Here is a 14,234-nt window from a genome sequence, read left to right on the forward strand (position 1 = left end):
AATGAAAACAGTGGCCATGCGCAGAGCATCTACTATGTGCCAGATGCTTTACATGTATTATCGCCAAGCCTATAAACAACCCATGAGAGGGGGATGATTATTCCCCATTTTGGAGGTGAGGAAACTGAGTCACAGAGCGATTGAGTCACTGTCATTGTCCCTTCGCCTTTCAGGGGGAGAAGACTTTTCCCCCAACCTGGGGCAGTTTCCAGTAAGACTCGCCACTCTGGGTCCCTCACCCCAGCTCTTCCTTTCTTCAAACAACTTGGGCCCCCAGAATCAGATATCTGTGTCTGTACAAGGAAGACAGCTCTAAGTAGCAGCCAAAACACATAGATTGATGACTGGTCATAAAATTAGATGTTTGGAAAATTACCTTGCACATTTTTGAACACCTCCAGCTCTTACTGCCCAAAGTTCCTGAGTACCCCAGGCCCAGGCAGATGTTGCAGCTGTGAGGGTGTTAGTTAGGAAAGGAGCATCAGAGTGAAATCGCATGGCGATGACTTCCATTGCTATGCAATTAGAATCTTACCACCAGCTGGCAAGTATCTGAACAAGCCACCTCCCACTGGCTTCCCCCGATGGCTCATGCCCAGCCAAATCCAGATGAGCCCATCAAGTGACTCTCTCTCCTTTCTGGCACTGCCACTGGCCATGGTCCCATTGCTTCAGATCTGACCCTGTACCCTGTATCAGTGACAGTGTCTTCAGCGAAGTATCAGGACCATCTCTCCATCTCTCTGCCCTCCCATCCCAGTGTCTCAGATTTGTCCTCACACTGGGCTCTCTGCAAAATAGCTGCAGCAGCTACAGCCTCACATCTAAACAGGCTTCTTTCCACACATCCCCCTCATCTTCCTCTTCCTCCTGCTGTTTTTGTGGGGTTTTTCCCCCCTAAGATTATTGTAAGATATTTCAAACATATGGACAAGAATAGACTACATAGGTTTATAAATCTTAACATTATGCCATTTTTCCTTCATATAGTTTCTTTTAGATCGATGAATTTGATACAGGTAGACATGTGTAAGCAGGACCACATTCAGGATGTAGGAGAGTTCCATCATCCCCGCAAACTCTCTCCTGCTATTCCAATTCAGCCTGGCTTACATCATAAGGAAAATATATATATTATCTCAGTAGGAATTCATAGATGCAGTAGATCAAGAGTTGGCTAATTCAGGAGCTGGTTCTGTGCATTTTTCTGCTCTTCTGTCCTCAGGCTATCATTTTTTCCAGGGGAAAGAGCATTGGGTTTGGAGCCAGGCAGACCGGGGTTCATCGGCCTAGCCATGCTACCCACTCTGTGTGAGTCTGGTCAAGTTCCTTGACCCTTCTGAAATTTGTATTTCTCATTAAAGATGGGGTTATTCTGAGGATGAACTGAGATAAATGAGACAGGTATGAATCAATTTGCACGGAAAAGGTGCTCAGGAAAGAGTCATAATTCAGTCGTCATCACCTGCTGGCTGGAGAGCCCTGGAGCCTCCAGGAAAACACACCAGGGATGCCACAAACTGAGCTCGTGGTCCTCAGGCCCCCAGGTTTGGGCAGGATAAGTGCTGAAATGGAGGAATCACGGCTCACTGTGCCTCTGTGAGCCTTCCACTCAGCCAGGTTCCAGCAGGAGGAACAGCTGCTCCCTGCCCTCAGCGAGCCTCTGGCAGCACAGCAAGCCAGTTAAGGGCATGCTTTGGAACCTTACAAACCTGGGTCCAAATCCCAACTCACCTGCTGTGTCACCTTGAGCTGCTCACTTAACCTAGCTGAACCCCAGTTTCCTCATCGGTCCCCACAGTCCATCCTCAGGCATGGGTCCTTTGCTAGATCCAGATGCTCAGGTTTAATATGAGGCCATCCCTGTGGCCCTGTAAGCCTCTCCCTCCCCTCAGCCCTGGACTCTCCAGCCCTTTTTCTCCTTCAGCTGCCTGGTCCCACCTCCTCTGCCTGTCTGGCTTCCAGTGTGTGTTGTCCGGTGCTGGGTTGGCGATGCAGGTGTAGGACAGGCTCGCAGTGGATCCTGAGGGTGAAGGGGAGGAGAGGAAAATGTCCTCACGGAGATCTGGCCACAAGGTGCAGTATGTGAAAGACAATCAGACATTTGTACCATGGGATAAACTCTTGAGAGGGTGTCTCCCCTGCCTTGTTATTCTGAAAGAGTGTCTGTCTCCTTCTCAGCCTCGAGTCTCATAAAAGGACCCCACTGAGTAATCTAATCCTGGAGATTACCAGCCTCCAAGAGGAGCAGCCTGGGGGCAAATCATTCTCCTCATCATCATTATTGCTGCAGTCCCAGATGGAACACAAGACATATTCAATAGCAAATAAATGAAAGAGGAGTCAGAACCCAGAGTGTAAACTCCAGACAGTAAGTGTTCAGCACTAAGAAAGACAAGCTCAGCCTGGCCTGGCAATCCCCCAGGGCTTCCAGGAGGAGGTGGGACTTGAGCCAGGTCCTGGGTGGCATGAGCTCTGCACAGAGGGAAGTTTCTGGGAAGAGCTGAAGGTGGAGGGAAAGGAAAACAGAAAGCCAGGCAGTGCTCTCAGCGGGCGGTGGGGACGAGGAGTGTCTCTCTCCACTTCTCCTTTTTCTCGGGAAACTGAAGAGCTTTGCCTGTGTCACAATGTTGGCTCATTGCAGGGACCCCGGGAAGAAGAGCAACACAGCAGTTGCCAAATGTTTAACGGCCTCTGACACCCAGAGCTGTTTCCTCGCAGCCACATTAGGAAATAGGCGTGTGCTCAGCCGAGCCCCCAAAAGCCAAGGTTTTGTCCTAAAAAGAACTTTGCAGCTAGACAGCTGCTCCCTGCCTGGCTTTGCCCTGTGGTGGCAAGTGCACAGTCTGGGGATCTAGGCAGGCTGAGATCAGAGTGAGTCAGTGAGGCTGAGCCCTGGTTCTGCCTGTACTTGGCTGTGTGAACTTGGACTAGTCTTTGCTCCTCTCTGGGCTCCAGGGTCCTCATCCATAAGAACAGCCACCATCTTTGAAGGGCTTAATCCATGCCAGAAACCAAGCTGACATCCCTTTTTAATTCTTACCCAACCCTGCAAGCAGATATCATGGGCTCCATTTCACAGATGAGAAAACTGAGACTCAGAGAAGTTATGTAACTTGCTCAAGGCCACACAGCTGAGATGGGACAAAGGGATATTGAGGACTTTAAAATGAGTGGAGGGACACTTCTTGTTGGGTTATGTGATGGTGACTATGGAATGCCAAGATTCCTGGAGTAACATGAGAGGCATTTTGCAGGAAATGACAAAAAACCAATGACACTCTTAATGTGGCCATGTTTCTACCCACATGTTGGTGAGGTCCAGAAAAACTCCAGGGACCTGTCCTTTCAAGCTCCTGTGACAGTGACCATGCCAGTTCTTCCATCCAGAGAGTTTGTTTCCATAAGTGGAGAACTCCTATACATGCTTCAAGGTCCAGCTCAAATGTTACGTCAGGTGGAGCCTTTCAGGTACTCTGGGCTCCCTTCAGAGCCTGTCTCTATAGTTGCCACCCTGTGTAACTGTCATCTGTTTATTTGTTTATTTCTCCATTTTTCAGAGGGTTGGGAGGACAGGTTCTTAAGTCAGCTTGACCTGGGCTCAAATCCCACTTCTATTGCTCACAAGCTGTGTGACCTTGGGAAGGTCATTAACCACACTGAGACTGTTTCCTCTTCTGTAAAACACAAACACAAATAACAATATCTACCCTGTGTGTTTAGTGTTAGATTAAATGAGCTCATGCATTACAGCCTATAGTAGATGTTCAATTATGGTAGGCATTTTTATTATAATTTTTGGCTGTTAATACTCTTAAATTGCTTTTCAATTTTTTTAATTTTGAGATAACACCAGACTTACAGAACAGTTCTAAAAATAGTACAAAAATCCCCACATACACTTCGCTCATATTGTCCATGTTATTAATATTTTACATTTGTCTTATCATGATATATGTGCATATATATGAATATATATTATGTAAATGTATTGTATATTTAAACATTTTTAAAAAATTATTTCAGTGTAAGTGCAGACACAATATTTCAGTGTGTATTTCCTAAAAACAAGAACACTGTCCTGCATAATCACAGCACAGACATTAGTACAGCCCTACCAGCTAATCTACAGATCCCATTCACATTTCAGCCGCGGTACCATTAATGTCCTGTATAGGTGCAGGATCCAATCCAGGAGCTCCTGCTGCAGTCAGCTGTCATGTCTCTTCAGCCTCCTTAAGCTGGAACTGTTCCTGGGTGTTTCTTATCTTTCATGACCTTAACATTTTTGCAGAGCACAAGCCAGCTGCTTTGTAGAATGTTCATCAATTTGGGTTTCTCTGATTTTCCTCAGAATTACATTCAGCTCATGTACTTTTGGCAGGGAGACGACAGAAGTGATGCTGTGTTCTTCTCAGTGCATCAGATCACACAATGTCAAAGTCCCCTTACTGGAGATCTTAACCTTGACCATATAATTAAGTGAAAGTAGGATACATGAGGAGGGGGCCAGCAGGTGGAGTCATTGGCCAATGGGTGCTAGGGTGGGATTCCCACTGAACTCACCTGATTCACCCAGACTGGGGTAACCAGGGCAGCAGGAAGGCACCCAGGGGGCTCAGGGCAGTGGCTACGTACCAACTGGCAACTAGTGTGGCCACAGCCAGGCCTGTCCTTAGGGTATGCAGAGCCCTGGGCAAACCATTCTGGCAGACCAATTTCATGTGACCCCACAAAAGTAACACTGCACTGGCCAGCAGTTATGACCTGGCCCCAGGACCCCAGGAGGACCTCAAAGGATAAGTCCCACAGCTCTCAGGGCACCTGGTATACCCCACCCTCAGGGTAGTGGGCTGGAAAGTGCCCCATAGGGGATAAATGGGGACTGAGACCCATGTGGATCAGGGCCTGGGCTTGGGGTACCCACAGAGATGGTACTGTCACCCTGGCCAGTTCTAGGTGTCAGATGGGATTTAGAAAGCTTTGAGGAAAGTACTCCAAATTTCAGGGTCCCTGAGGCATGGGGGGCTCCTGAAGCATGGGGCCTGAGGCTGCCCAGATCCAAGGGCAGCACTGGCCATATCAGTGCACAGTGGCTGCTCCAGCTTTGAGTCAACCCTGCCTGGGGTGCCCTCCCCAGTTCCACCAGTTCTCCAAACCCAGCCCAAATGTCACCTTCTCCATAAAGCCAGACCCCTGGATGTCCTCCTTGGTTTCTCCTCCTCTCTCTCTGCCCTTTCCATTCCCTCAATTACTCTGAAGTCCAGACCTCGATTCCTGCCACCTGGCCTCCTGATGCCTGCTCTAGCCTCATAACACATGCCCAGTCTCCAGGACTGCCACCTCCATCTGCCAGAGAGATCTATCTGAAACCCCACACCAGCCCCATCCTTTGTTGCTTAATATTATCAAGGGACAAGGCACATCTCCTTAACCCTCACCCTCCACACCTTCACCCCATCAGTTCTCAAATTGCAGCTTCACTAGAATCACCTGAGGGCTTGTTAATGTGCAGATCTCCAACCTAAACCCCATGCCCCAATTCTAATGTAGAAGATAGGTAAAAGGGCTTGGGAATCTCCCTGTTGATGCTGTACCTCAAGAAACACTAACCTAGAGGAATAACCTTGAACATGGGAAGCTTTGTCGGGCCTCCATGCTTTGGAGTGTGCCATTCCCACCACCTGTGTCCTCCAGGAAGCCATCCCTGCCTCCGTCCCTTCCATGCCATCCTATGTTTATACCATGCAAAATTTACAGCCTGTGGCATGTCAGGCCGGGGCCATAGGGGCAGCTATTACTCTTTGTTGGGGGATAAATGCTGACTATGCAGCCCGCTGCACCCCACTCCCACACCTTAGGAAGGGTCACTACCTCAGCCATTCTCAGTTTCCTCATCTGTAAAATGGGACGGTAATGGAGGAGTCAGTGTGATAATGTGTACATAACACTCAGCAGCTGGTCTGGCACTTAGTAGGTGCCCATGAAGGCTTGGTTCCTTCTTCTTTCCCTCTGGGAACTCCAGTTTCTCTGCTGACTAGAGCCATGGGCGAGGCAGGAAGCCTGCCCCTCGGTGGCTCAGAGGACTGAATACATCCAGCCTGGGAAACTGAAGGGGGCTCTCCCAGGCCAGGAAGCTGCAGGACTCAAGCCCTCCTTCCTCAGCTAGGGCCAGACCCTCCCACAGAAGGGAAGGAAGCGAGGCTCCCCAGTGCTCTCCCTGTCCCCTCAGACTGTTGCCTCATCATCCTGAGTCCCAGAAACCTGTGCCTGGAAGGTCTACCATCATCAAACAGCCAGCGTCCTGGAGGAGGGTCTGACCAAGCTACATAGATATCTAATGGAAAGCTCCAGGTAACTGGCTGCAGGGTAGGGCCTGGAGCAGGCTGTGTGACCAGGTGTGCATCTCTGGAACAGTCCCTCTGACTGCTGTGTGCAGGATGTATGGGTGGGGTGGGCAGCACCAAAGGCTGGAGACTGAGGAGGATGGTGCCACAGTCTGGGTGGGACACCATGCAGCCAGCAGGACTGCTCCCCCGAGCTGGCATCTGCCATGGCCCAGGACAAGCTTGAAGGAAGGGCAGGCCAGGTGGAGGAAACAGCTTAAGCAGCGGCATCGAGGGTGAAAGTCCCCAGGTAGCTGCAGTGTGGGACGCAATGGGGGAAGGTGGTGGGGCTGGGCCAGGGGGTCATGTTTTGTTCTTGTTTTTGGAGGCCAGTGAACCAACCTACTATCCTCCCATGATAGTAGTTAGATCTGCAAAGCACTGACTGAGAAAAAGAAACTGCAAACCTAGCAACTCTCTTAAATAAATTTGCATGTTTTTAGTCCCCAGTTTATGGACATTGAAAGGAAGAGCCAGTGGCATGTTTGATGACATTCGATAGTGTTTGGCTAGAGGGAAGTTGGAACAGAATGCCCAAAACTTGCCCTGCTGGTTTCTGGCCACCTGCCCCCCACTATACCTGGGGAACTGAACCCACAGAGAAACAAAGTACTGATTCATTGGCCGCTGGGCTGGAGCACAGAAGGCAGAGTGGACCGGGACCCCCACTGCTTGCCTTTCCCTGCACACCCCCCAGCCCCCCATGGGAGAGAAATCCCAACAATGACCAATTTGTGTGGACAGAGAGAGAGAGAGAAAGAGAGAGAGGTTAGGCTTAGTTTACTGGTCACCGGCACACAGAGGATGAACAGAGAGTAAGGGCACTTGGGCCTGTGGCCTTTTAGCCACAGGAACTCCTGCCCACCAGAAAACAAGGCCCAGTCCATGTCCTAGAATCCAGCCAATCGGAGCAGCAATTCCAAATTCCTAGGGGAGAGAGGAGCCGGGAGAGCAGAGAGGCAGGCAGAGGGTGGAGGACACCAGCTGGCCTGCAGACAATGCTCCATGGGTACGTGGGTTTGCAGACCCTGCAAAAGAATTCAGAGCCTCCACCCAGCCTCCACTGTGAGGAAACCACAGCCCAGAGGCCAGGAGTTCCTTGATGGACAATTGGAGATATTAAAGGATTTTGAGCAGATAAGATGTGCTTTTATTATTATATGACATTTACTGAGAGCAAAGCACAATGCTAAGAGTGCATCTCAACTAATTTTAATAAGGTTCATTCTCCCTTCTGGTTAGAGATCTGGAGAATGTCCTGTGATTCCATAAGTCAAATGATATCCTTTCGATAAATTCCTTTTCTGCTCAGATCAGCCACAGTTGCTTTCTGTGGCTTGCAATTAGGAGCCCTGGTTGGTACAATGCCCTTAGTTTTTTGTGTGCATGTGTGCTGTACACAGCATGCATGTGAGGCTTGAGTAACAGAGGTGACCACACATGAGCAGGACCTCAAAAGGCAGTGTCCTGGGGTCTGTTCCCAGGTGCCTGATAGTCTGAAGGTGGAGGCTTCCTTCCTGAGAGAAAAGGAAGGCAAACATTTACAAAATGCTCCCATGTACATTTCATTTGTTCTGCTCCACCAGGGAAGAGCCTAACATTTGCATTTTAGAGATGGGGACATTGAGGGTCAGGATGGTTGCTGAGGCCTCCTAGGTACTAAGGGGTAGAACTCAGGACAAGTCCAAACCCTGGTTTCCTCCTGCAGCACCCACTGTCTGTCCCATGGGATTCACAGAAGTACCTTGAGGAATAAATGGGTTGGAGACAGGCCAGGTGAGGACATCAGAAGGGATGGAGTGCCAGTGTGGGGTGCTGTGACTTTTAAGAAAAAAGAAAAGTGCCAGTGTTGGGTGGGCTGGCAAACACCACCCCCAGCCCCATTCTATCCCTGCCTCGCCAGCACATCATTGGATTCTGACATGGGCCATCCATGGCCTCAGCAAGGAATCAGCCCACAGGGCACCTCGGAGGGCCCTGCCGTCCACCAAGAGCCTACTACACACCTTGCCCTGTGCTGTAAATCCCCCAAGGAATTTACAGGGGTGGGGCTCTGTGCCCTGAGGTTGCTGCCAATCCAACTGGGGACAAGACAACCACTGTAAAATGAGGCCACCATTGCTGGGCTCCTACTGTGTGCCAGGCCAGTGCTGGTGATTGAGTTAGAGTCTGGCTTTGTCAACTCAGCTTCTTCCTCTCCCCTGCCCTCTGAGGAGGGGGCTGCAGGGTTTCTTGGCTTCTGGGTGGCAGAACAGGAAAGAAAGGAGAGGAGAGAGGAAGACCAGGGGTCTGGGGCTAGCTCTGGAGGACGGCTCCATGATCTACAAGTGGACAATGGGGATTCCTAATCTGTTTTATTCCCTGATCTGTTCTAAGACCCTAGAACAGCATCTGGCACATGGTAGGTGCCCAATAAACACTTGTGGGCTGAATGAAGGGAGTCTGGAGAAGGAATGATATCAAAGACATGAAAGCAATTGTGATGAGGGAAGTGAACGACTGGGGGAAACAGGGACTATTTCTTTAGAATGTGCATCTTCCCTTCAGGATGCTCAAAAATACAAGTGTGTAAGTCATTTAAGAGTTATTTTGGGTCTGTCAGTATTGTGATCCTGTGACCATCACATGCCCTGAGATGAGACGAAGTAAACTCATTCATCTAGCAGCTGGATTTTCATAACAATCCTCCTAAACATTTACTGAGCACGTAAATGATGCCAGATATTGTCCTAAGCTCTGTGCACATGCGTGCATGCATGTATGTGTACACACACAACATCACAACATCCCAGTGAGGTAGGCACTGTCTTTATCCCCATGTCACAGAGGAGGACACAGAGGCGCAGGAGGCTGAGTAACTGGCCCAAGGTCACGCAGTGGATAAGTGATTAAATGGGAGTTGATCTAGTGGGCACCAGAGGGCACCCTCTAGACCTTACACTCATCCACAAGAGCCTGGGGAAGGGGAGGAGGGGCGGACAAGTGGGAGCCACTGATTCAGAGAGGGTCAGGCTGTCTGTGACACTTGAAGGGGGTTTCTGAGTCTGAATTTCTTCCCCCTCTTCCAGTCTCCCGCCCTGTCTGCATACGGAGGAAAAATAAACGTTGACAGGATGTGGCCCAGAGTTCATCTGGGGGCTGCTGTTTTCCCAGCTGTGGACTGGCCACCTCCTCCCAGCCTCCCTGAGCCAGCCCTGGACTCCAGTGGTTCCAAAGAGCCAGGACAAAGTGTGGTCATCATGGGAAAATTAAAAAGCAGAGAGAAAGAAAATAAAGATCAGCAGTAACCCCTCCACTCAGACAGACTTGAGGACACCATTCCTGGTGTTTATCTAGAAGTTTTTCTTTCTACCAGTGTGTGCATGCATGTGTGCATTCACGTATACACACATATGACTATTATATAGTTGTGCAACATGGATATTCATTTGGCAATATTGTGAATGATTTTCCATATCATTAAATGGTCTTATACAACATATTTTTCTTTAGCTTTTACATTGTTGGTTTATTTTAATTTATAAAGGCATTATATGCACCACCCTTTATAGTCTGCATTCCTTATCGAGGTGTAAGTTACATACAGTAAAATTCACCCTTTCTAGCATATACGTCTATGAGTTTTGACAAACCCTTAGTTGCATAATCATCGCCATAATCATGATATAGAACAGTTCCTTCTCCCCAAAAAAGTCCTGGGTGCCCTTTTATAATCAACCTCTCCCACCACCTCAGTCCCTGGCAACCACTGATGTCTTTGTATTTGTATAAATTTGCCTTTTCCAGAATGCCATATAAATGCAATCATAGAGTATGTAGCCTTCTGAGTCTGGCTTCTTTCACTCAGCATGTAGTGCACTGAAGTTTAACCATGGTGCTACATCTATCAATAGTGATTCTTTTTATTACTGAGTAACATTCCATTGTGTGGATGTTCCACAGTTTGTTTATCCATTCACTAGTTGAAGGACATCTACATTGTTTCCAGTTTTGAATAATTATGAATAGAGCTTCTATAAACATTGTCACACAGGCTTTTGTGTAAATATAAATTTTTGTTTCTCTTGAGAAAGTATCTAGGAATGGGATTGCTGGACCCTGTGGTATGATCCTAAGCATATGCAACATCACTTTTATTTTTAGCACAGAAAAAGTGAATTGTATTTTATTTATGGTTGTCTGATACCATTCTAAAAAATTCAAACGATATAGATGAACTGCTAACAGCTTTACATACTTTATTCTTTGCAATGAATCTATGAACATACCTCTAGATTACATAAAGAAGATTGTACTTTAAGATTAAACTTTAGAACAAAATATAGGAGAGCATCTTTCTGGAAAGATTCTTTAATGAAACTTTTCTTAAATGAGATACAAAAAGTTTAAACCATAAGGGAAATATTTGATAAGTTTGACTACATTAAAATTAACAACATCCGCTCATCAAAAACACCCCAGTAAAGGGATGAAAAGATGAGTCACAATCTGCAAAAAGATAGTTGCAGCACATTTCACTAACCAAAGAGTAGCATGCATAGTATAGAAAAATGGCTATGAATAAGAAGAAAGAGACTAATACATAACACAATAGAAAAATGAGCAAAATGAGCTCAAAAGCAAAAAACATTAGCAGGAATTTCATAAAAGAAGAAGCAGAAATGATCCGTAAACATGAGGAAAGATGTTCAACCTCATTATCAATCAAGGATGTATGGATTAAGACCCAATGAGATATCATTCTGTACCCACTGGATTGGCAAAAATTTAAAAGTCAGACAGCACCAAAGGATGATGAATGTCTGAAGGGAGCTGGTGGGCACGTAAATTTTGGAAAACAGCTTTCCATTATCTTCAGTAAAGCTGTGGATGCTGCGCTGTGATTTCAGCATATATGTGTATGTGCTTCCTCTCCCAAGTTTACCCAAAGAAGCCCTTGCATCTGTGTCTCAGCAAAACACACAGAAATACTCATGGAAACATTGTGTACCTGGAGATGACTCAAATAGGCATGAACAATAGAAAATAGACACATTGTAATATACGGTCATACCGTGTACATTGTAACCTGCAGACAATGAAATACTATGTAGCAGTGAAAATGAAAGAACTGAGGCTTGTGCCACCCCGGATGGATCTCAAATAAAGAATGTTGAGGGGAAGAGCAAATCACAGAAGAGTGTATTCAGTCCAACTCCATTTATATGAAGTTTGAAAACAGACGAACCAATCAGATATTTTGTTTAGCATTTTATATATAAGGAGTCAAACTGCAGAGAAAAACAAGGAAATGGGCTATGTTGGGTAGGGCAGGGCTGTGGAGGAAGGGGGTGTATTAACCATGTTTTTTTACTTTCTGTATCTTATGATGTTTTGACATCTTAAAAATCTCACTAGCTAGGGAGAGACCGCCCTCCCAAGGCTGGCTAATTCTCAGAGATAGCAAAGGGCTCAGCCTAGCATGCCTTTCTTATGCAAACCAACCCATCTGAAGTCTATACCCCCAACCACCCCCTTTATCTGACTCTCACACACCAAGCCAACCTTTCCCCTGTCCTAAATCATAGCAGGGCCACATACCAGACAACCAGAGACCACCTCTATAGCCTGGAGCCTGCCAGAATTATTTAAACTAGCCAGTCCTAGAATGTTAACTCTGCCCTGCAGTGCCTGTCCCATAGAAACCCCAGTGAACTGTGGCCGAGGCCCTGGCTCTCAGTCCTGCTTCTTCCTCCTGACCGAACCTGGCACTTCCCCATGTGGCCCTGCATGGCATGGTGTGCCCGCTTCTGCTGAGCACTGTAAATAATAAATTCTTCTTTCAATGACATTAGCCTCTCCATGTGGTCACTCAGTCACCTCCATAAATTAACATCCCTTGGTACAATTATCGAGACAGAGGGGTTTGATCAGGAAGGGGCATACAGAGAGCTTCAAGTGTACTAGTAGTGTTCTACTTTTTAAGTGGATTGGTGAGTTCAAGGGTATTTATTATTAATTTTCAAACTGTACATGTGCCTTTGTATCTGTGGCATGTTCCATAATAAAAATGAAAAAATATCCATAATCATTTTTACTTACTGTAGAAGTAATACATCATTGTGCCAATGTTAATTTCTTAGTTTTGATAAACATATTACAGTTATGTAAGACGTCAGCAAGAGGGGAACCAAGCGAAAAGTATACTGGAATTCTAAATACTGTCGTTGTAACTCTTTGGCATATCTAAAATTATTCCAAAATAGAAAAGTTTTAAAAAGTTAATACAGAAGTTGAACCATGCAGGGCCTTGGAGGCCACTCTAAAGTGTTTGGATTTTGTTCTCTGAGCAATGGGATATCACCAGAGGCTTTTCAAAAAGTGGGGCAGGATCCAATGGGTGTGATAAGATAAAATGCAGCTTCTAAAGAATTTCAAATATTGCCATAGATGTGGAGGCAGAACTTCCCTGTGGCCAGATGGAGAATGCCTTGACTATGGGCCTGTGAGTTGTAGGGGTGAGGCCATGTGGCCCCTGTTGGGGTGGGGGGGAGGCACACATGGACAGGGAGCTGGAGAGAACACAGCATCCATTGATCAGCAAAGACAGCTGTGGGGAGGGAGAGTCCTGCAGACATGGCATAGAAGGGGCCCCGGGGGAGACGGGGAGGAAACGGGAAGGACAAAAGCTGCAAGGGGTGATTGGGGACTGGGAGGGAGGTCTGGGAACTGAGAGAGAACTGGGAGTCCCCCCTCAAGCTTCCTGTGTCCCTCAGCCAAGCCCTAAGTCTCTCCCTCCCTGCATCCTAAGTGCTCCTCCACTCTCAGCAGGTTGGCCCCTTCACCTCCCCACCCCCCACCCCCATGCACGCACGCGTGCGTGCGCACACACACGCACAGACGCATGCACACACACACAGGCATGCGCACACACACACGCATGCACACACACACAGGCATGCGCACACACACACGCATGCACACACACACAGGCATGCGCACACACACACGCATGCACACACGCACACACTCGGCAGCCTCTTCTCTCCCCTCGGTTTCTCTCAGCTCCCAGAAGAGGCCCAGACATCCAACTGTGGTCTTGCCCTCCTCTCCTGAACGTTTTTTGAGTCTTCTCAGCTCACAAGATTCTTCATCCTAAGAAAGATCAGTGTGGGAGAAGATGTGGAGAAAAGGGAACCATGCTTTGTTGGTGGGAATGTAAATTAGTGCAGCCATTATGGAAGCAGCCTTGAAAAACTAAGAATAGAACTACCGTATGATCTAGTGATCCCACTAGAGTGAAATTCCACTGAAATCAATATGTCGAAAGGACGTCTGCACTCCCGTGCTCACTGCAGCCTTGTTCACAGCAGCCAAGATGTGGAAACATCTAAGCATCCATAAATGGATGAGTGGATAATGAAAGTGTGGTACATACACACGATGGAATACTACTCAGCTCTAAAAGGGAGTGGGCGTACCCTGTTATTTGTGACAGCATGGAAGGACCTGCAGGACATTATGCTGAATGAAATAAGCCAGGGACAGAAAAGAAGCTGCAGGCTCTCACTTACAGGCGGGATCTAATACAGCCGAACTCAGAAGTAGAGAGTAGAGCACAGTCACCACAGGCTGGGGGCGGGGAGGGAGGGGAAGGGGAGAGGTAGATTGGAAGGTAGAAAGTTAGATAGACCGAAGGAATGAGTTTTGAAATGTATTGCACGTTAGGGTGACCATTGTTAATAATAATGTATTATATACTTCAAAAATTAAAATACTAAATTTCAAATGTCTCACCATAAAAAATTTAGGCGAGCAACATGATATGCTAATTAACTTGATTTCATCATGCCACATTGTATACATATA

Source organism: Galeopterus variegatus, unplaced genomic scaffold (genome assembly GCF_000696425.1).
Source record: "Galeopterus variegatus unplaced genomic scaffold, G_variegatus-3.0.2 Scaffold6550, whole genome shotgun sequence".
NCBI lineage: Eukaryota > Metazoa > Chordata > Mammalia > Dermoptera > Cynocephalidae > Galeopterus > Galeopterus variegatus.